A 7,474-nucleotide genomic window follows, 5' to 3' on the forward strand; every position below is an offset into this window, starting at 1 on the left:
TGGGGGCATAACGACAGGCTCAAGTCCTGCTATCCCCGGGGGATCAGCAAGGTGGGTGGTGGTGGTCACCTGCATGTCCCCCCCCCCAAACCCACCCCTCAGGCTAATCAATGAGAGGAAGCACTAAGTAGATTTGGGCCATTTTGGATGACAGTCAAAGTAAAAAAAAAAGAAAATAAATAATCAATTCAGCAGCAAAACATTCACCAATCAACACTTTAGTTCTTGCCTCTTTTTCTTGCTTAAATGCATTTTATTTGGTGCACTGAATGTCATTGTTTTCTTTCAAAACACGTAGTTTGTCAATGAGAAAAAGAGCAGTCCCTACGATAGCTATGTTAAAAAATATATTTTAATAACCTTTTTTGTCCAACATCAGCACTAATATGTTATCCTTTACTTACATAATTTATTCTCACCTGACATGAGAACAAAGGTAGAGAGAACAAGAATATGTATTCTATTAAGCCTATATAAATATACCTATATATCTAATTATTAGGGCTGGGACTTTAACTGATTAATTGCGATTAATTACAGAAAATTTACGCGATTAAAAAAATGAACGCATTTTAATCGCACTTAGTTTTTGCACCACAGAACCTTCAGTTTCGGGCATACCGATCATAGCGATGCACCAACCAAGCGATGCACCAACCAAGAAGAGACAACAAACACAAAGGGAGAAGTAGCCGATCAGAGCGCTTTGCTTGGCCCAGGGATGCGGTATTTAGATTTAAAATACTCGCTCGTTGATTCACTCGTACAACAAAATGTGTTTTACTTGAAAAAAATGCTTCTCAGGTCAAATATTTATATGCGATTAAACATGCGAATAATTTCGATTAATTAATTACAAAGCCTCTGATTAATTAGATTCTTTTTTTAGTAGAGTCCCAGCCCTACTAATTATAACAGGTCATCATTATGAAGTGCTACCCACATTTGTCATTTTTTATTGTTTTTATTTTACACTCACTTTGGCAGTGTAAACATGTTCCCGGGCCAATAAAGCCCCTTTCAATTGAGTAGCATTGTTGAATTTGGAGAGAGAGAGAGAGAGAGAGAGAGAGAGAGAGAGAGAGAGAGAGAGAGAGCAGAGAGAGAGAGAGAGAGAGAGAGAGAGAGAGAGAGAGAGAGAGAGAGAGAGAGAGAGAGAGAGAGAGAGAGACAGAGAGAGACAGAGAGAGACAGAGACAGAGAGACAGAGAAAGAGAGCATAGTTTAAAACCCAGGACAGTGGTTCCCAAAGCTTTTAACTCAAGACCCAAAAGAGAAATTAGATGTTTGCCCGTGGCTCAAACTAGCAAAAATAGCAGATCTACAAGTCCACAACGTGCCACTTTGAGTCACGTTGCGAGCTTGCAGATCTGCTATTTTCACCACTTCTTATTTTAATCATGAAATACTTGTTGGAATTGTTTAAACTTTTAAAAATATTTTTGAAATGATATACATATACTGTATAGGAAACCCCAAAAGGTGGGCTATTCACTCACCCATAAAACCCATAAACCCTTAAAAACTGGTCCGCGACTCACTGTTTGGGAAACGGTGGCCTACAGCGGGAGATCGGCAGTGTTCCTGTTACTATGACGATCTCTCTGTCCCCGGCAGCCTGACAGACAGACAGACAGACAGACAGACAGACACACAGAGAGGCAGAGATTACAGCGAAGCAGCTGCCTTCATGAACACACAAGCACTTAACTACAACACTTCAGATCACACTGATAATCTGATCTCAGGTAACAAAATACAGCCTCATTTACCCACCAACAATCACCAGTTGGTTGTTTGCTACAATCCACAGGTTTCAACATGCAACAACATCAATATTGTTTGACCAAAGTAGACGCAAACATGTTATAGTAATATTTTGAAATGTAAACACAGCACCGTCAAACACTTGGTCTAATAGGATTACATCAAGAAAGTCCTTGCGGTCTTGTTTCCATTGGGATCCTTCGTCTTATGATTCAATTCATCAACAAATAAAAACATTCAATATCATTACAAGTATAAAACACTATGCACAGAGTAGAAACAGGAAAAGGGCCAGTGAAACCATTTCTTTAGGGATGGGGTCAGGACATTCCACACTTGAGTGGCAGTGCTGTAGAAGGAGAATTGACCCATGTTTGTTCTATGGATATAACAATATACAATGGGAAATTAATTCAGTACAGAAGTAAAGCCTGATTTATACTTAATTGTAGGATTAAATATAGATATATATTTTACTTTCTAATATGTAATTTTCAGAAGGGTGACGTTATGTTGAGCCGGAACACTAATGGAAGTGGAATTTTAAAACTGGGAACATATGTCATAATAAGCTATAAGCTATTTGTGGATTTGCCTTGCATTCCTTCCTTGCGTTATGAAAAGTTGTGATGTATTATAGTGTCTTCAAAAACCATGGCATGCAGCGCAGGGATTACTATAGGATTACTATGACAACAAAACGCACACGCATACAGTAAGGCAGCAATGAGGCTCTAAGTCCTGCAGCCCTGTGTAAATGTAAATAGAAACCAGTCGGTATCGCTTCGTCGCAGCGGTGGAGGAAGTATGCGCATGTTTTACTTAAGTAAAAGCATTAAATACCATTATGAATAACTAGTCTGTTACCAGTAAAAGTACAAGTATTCAACATTTACTTGAGTAAACGTACAAAAGTATTGGCATCAAAATATACTTCATTGTGATTGTGCAGAATGTCTTGTTTTGCAAGTTTCCAAAATGCATACAAGTCTTTTGAAAATAGCAGATCTACAAGCTCATGACGCGTCGCAAACTTGAGTACATGTACTTAGTTACTTTCCACCACTGCTTCATAGTACCAGTGAAACAATGTGTAAAATCTACTATTTTTTCCTCCCTGATTGTTTGCCATTTATGTTGCGTCCTGAAAATGACAGACCTCTTTGGAAAAACTGAATCTTATCATTTAGTTTTCTTTTAGTTTTTTTCAGTCTGCACAATGTCAACTTAAAGAGATTTGTTGTTCTAACTGTTCTAATTTGTAAGATCCCTGGAATCTTCACACCGTCATTTGTGCAACTGCAAGAGAGCAAGACAGAGTGACAGACACAGAGAGAGAGAGAGAGAAGAGAGAGAGAGAGAGAGAGAGGGAGAGAGAGGGAGAGGGAGAGAGAAACGGGGAGACTGGGACAGAGAGAGAGAAAGGGCATCAGGGGACCCAGCTGATTAAGTCATTGATAGTAGATTGCATATACAGTATGTGTGGCAGCTGCAAGAGGAGGGTGTGGCCTGGCCTCCCGTCTAAAGCGGGCCCGGCCCGTGGCTGCAGGGTTGTCGGTAATCCCGGGCATATGCTCTCCCTCTCAGGGCACTGATCGCATTTATGGTCCCCGGCCTGTCAGGACCCTCCGTCCAGTTGTGTTCCACCACTATATATAGTTTCCCCCCACCGCTAAGTCCAATCTCTTGCTCAAAGCTGTGACTCAATAGTTTATTTGTCTCCCCGATTCTGGCTCTTGTGTTTGTCTCATGGCATTATAAATAGGACCTCTCATGAGGGGTGTGGATGTAGAAAATGTGTGTGCATGCGGGACCGGGACCCCCCTCCCTTTCTTTTCTTTGCCATGACGTTGGCGACAATAATGTCAGACAGAGTCTGCAGGGTTTTATAATAATATAAGGCAGTGGTTCTCAAACCTTTTCGTGCCGAGGACCCCCAAATTGATATGCGTTTGGCCGATAATGTATTTGGCCCCATTTGAAATTGTTTGGTGCGAGGGAGGGACCCCCCAGAAAAGGATTCAAGATTTTTCAAAGATGTTCAAAAATAGCAGATGTACAAGTTTGCATGTGAGCTTGTGTATCTGCTATTTCTGAATAGCCAACGTATAAAATATGGATAATGAGGTTAAAATGTTTTAACACATTTAGTTGGTGATCCCCTTGAACCCCCTCAAGGAGCCCACTTTGAGTACCAATATTCTAAGTGAAAATTGCTACAGTGTGTATACTCATCATTACACCTCACAACTTTGCATCATACCACTGTCTCTTTTTTTTTACTTTGAAGTAGGCCTTAATTCACTTTGGGGAAATCCTGCTAAGGCAAACGCCGATAAGGCAAACGCCGATAAAGCAAACACATTGCAAGTGGCGCCCGGGTCTCCTACCATAGTGATGAATAAAGAATTTTGAGCAATACAATGGTTATATGTCACAGTTATTGTCCACGACATTGCAAGCGGCGCGAAGGCCAGCGGACCTTGGTCCTGCTCTTCGCGCCCGAGCGCCGTAGGCGCGAGTGCCCGCGAGTTACGAAGCTGTGGTGAATGCAATCGTTATATTTATGCCCAGGCCGTAAGGCCGTAAGGCCTGGGCAAGCGCACGATAAACGCATGAATGGGATCATGAAACGCGATGCATGCAGGTGAGCTCACATTTCACCATAACAAAAGGAGGTTTAGTACATTAGTTTGCCTTATCAGCGTTTGCCTTATCAGCGTTTGCCCTCCTGGCCCCCAAGTTGTGGAATAAACTCCCTGTCGCACTTAGAACAACGGACTCACTCGCTAGCTTTCGCCGTGGACTGAAGACCCACCTTTTCAGACTCCACCTAAACCCTTAGCACTACAGAAAAATCAATGACCATACATGAAGCTAGTTAGCATTTGTTTTTAGGTTTTTAGAACTTTGATTATATTGTGTTTTTTCTAGATAGATATCCATTTGCAATTGTTATATTGTTGATGATGTACTGACACGTTATCTTGTTAGGGCCCGATCACACACAGTGTGTGAGGACCCTATTGTATTTGCAAAGATTATTATTCTTCCGCCGAATGAATCGTGTTTTTGAGCCGCAAAACGTACTCCAAAAGTTGCGCAACTTTGCACACACATCACAAGTGGCGAAAAATTTCGTATTTAAAAAAAATCAAAAGGGGGCGTGGCCTAATGGCTCAATAGCGCCCCCTACAAAACTTCGTGCCTCAAGCCCCACCATACGGTTTCACCTACACGTACGAAAATCGCTACACACCTGTATCATGTCCGGACTCACAAAAAAGTCTCTTGGCGCCACTTCCGAAACCAAACAGGAAGTCAGCCATTTTGACTAATTAGTGGCGTTTTGGTGTATTTTTGGCCGTTTTCACGTGTCGCACTTTAACGAACTCCTCCTAGGAGGTTAATCGGATCACCTTCAAGTTCGCTTGGCATACTCAAGACACCTTAACGATGAAAAGTTGTGCGAATCGTGAGTTTTCGTAAAACGGCGTGCCCGTGGCGAAGGGTCAAACTTCCTTCACCAAACAGGAAGTGCCCCCTCTTCTGATTGGTCCATACTTGATTGTTCCTTTTTTTGGCTGTTACTCATCGAGAGAGTGTTTTTTACTGGTGATTCAGTCAGAGTGTATGAAAGGGTGCGCTCGTTTTATTGTCCACGACATTGCAAGCGGCGCGAAGGCCAGCGGACCTTGGTCCTGCTCTTCGCCCCCGAGCGCCGCAGGCGCGAGTGGCCGCGAAGAGCGGGCCAGGGCCGCGCGGCCGGCGGAGCGCCGCGCGAGTTACGAAGCCGTGGTGAATGCAATCGTTATATTTATGCCCAGGCCGTAAGGCCTGGGCAAGCCCACGATAAACGCCCGCGCAGTCCGGTGCGCATTTCCGAACGCACCCTTTCCCCACACTCGGACTGAAACTGACTGAAACACCAGTAAAAAACACCATCCCGTTACTCATCAACCGTTTATCCTACAGAGTTGTGGCTGGTATCATATGACTTGACTAAGTGTCCTTCACCTTAATTGGTTTAACTAAGCCCCGCCCCCTCTTCTGATTGGCCGAAACTTGATTGTTCCTTTTTTGGCTGTTACTCATCAACCGTTTATCGTACAGACTCGTGGCTGATGTCATATGACTTGATTAAGAGTCCTTAACCTTAATTGGCGCTTCCTTCGCCAAACAGGAAGTGCCCTTCACCAAACAGGAAGTGCCTCTATAACTCATGAACCGTTTGTCGTACAGACTCGTGGCTGATGTCATATGAGTTGATTAAGAGTCCTTAACCATAATTGGCACTTTCTTCGCCAAACAGGAAGTGCCCTTCACCAAACAGGAAGTGCCTCTATATCTCATGAACCGTTTGTCGTAATAATACTAACAAATGCTAATGCTAATGCTAACACATGCTAATGCTAACACATGCTAATGTTAACAAATGCTAATGCTAACACATGCTAATGCTAACATGCTAATGCTAATGCTAGCACATGCTAATGCTAATGCTAACAAATGCTAATGCTAAATTATGCTAATACTAACACATGCTAATGCTAACAAATGCTAACAAATACTAATGCTAACATGCTAATGTTAATGCTAACACATGCTAATGCTAATGCTAACAAATGCTAACGCTATCATGCTAATGCTAACACATGCTAATGCTAATGTTAACAGTGCTAATGCTAACACATGCTAATGCTAACATGCTAATGTTAACACATGCTAATGCTGACACATGCTAATGCTAACATGCTAATGCTAACATGCTAATGCTAATGCTGACACATGCTAATGCTAACATGCTAATGCTAATGCTAACACATGCTAATGCTAACACATGCTAATGCTAACGCTAACACATGCTAATGCTAACACATGTTGATGCTAATGCTAACATGCTAATGCTAACACATGCTAATGCTAACACATGCTAATGTTAATGCTAACACATGCTAATGCTAACAAAAGCTAATGCTAACATGCTAATGCTAACCCATGCTAATGCTAAGAAATGCTAATGCTAATACTAATGCTAACACACGATAATGCTAACAAATGCTAATGCTAAAAAATGCTAATGCTAACAAATGCTAATGCTAACTAATGCTAATGCTTACACATGCTAATGCTAACAAATGCTAATGCTAACAAATGCTAATGCTGAATCTAAAATTCTTTGTGACGTGGGTAGAGCTGCGAGGGCCCGGTCATTGCTGCTTGCAGCTTTAATTTATTATTGTGATGTTATCTGTAAGTCGCTTTGGATTAAAAGCGTCTGCTAAATGCCTAAACTGTAAACTGTAAACTGCCTTATCAGGACGTGCCCTTCACTTCTAGTAGAAAACTCACTATATCACAGCAGTACAAAACGTGCAGCCAAAATAGCAGTCAATTTCAAGAAATTGGTCAGTCAATCAATCTATCAATCTGTAGTTTTGTTCATATACTGTAGCTTTACATGGGTATATCAATGCATGAAATTCCAGGCTAGGATGTCTGTTCTATTTTTCTGTCTACTCTCGAAAACGAGATGATGTATCTCAAGGGGTTTATCCTTTCAAAAAAGGTAGGCTACGATATATATTATATAATCAACCAATCAGTCACTTAATTACTTTATGAATGAACGAGTAATAAGTAAACCCACTCAAAAATGGCCTGAATGAACACTTTTAAAGTCTGGCAAGTACATTTAGATTTAGTT

This window comes from Nannobrachium achirus (genome assembly GCF_963921795.1).
Source record: "Nannobrachium achirus genome assembly, chromosome: 21".
Taxonomy (NCBI): Eukaryota; Metazoa; Chordata; class Actinopteri; order Myctophiformes; family Myctophidae; genus Nannobrachium; species Nannobrachium achirus.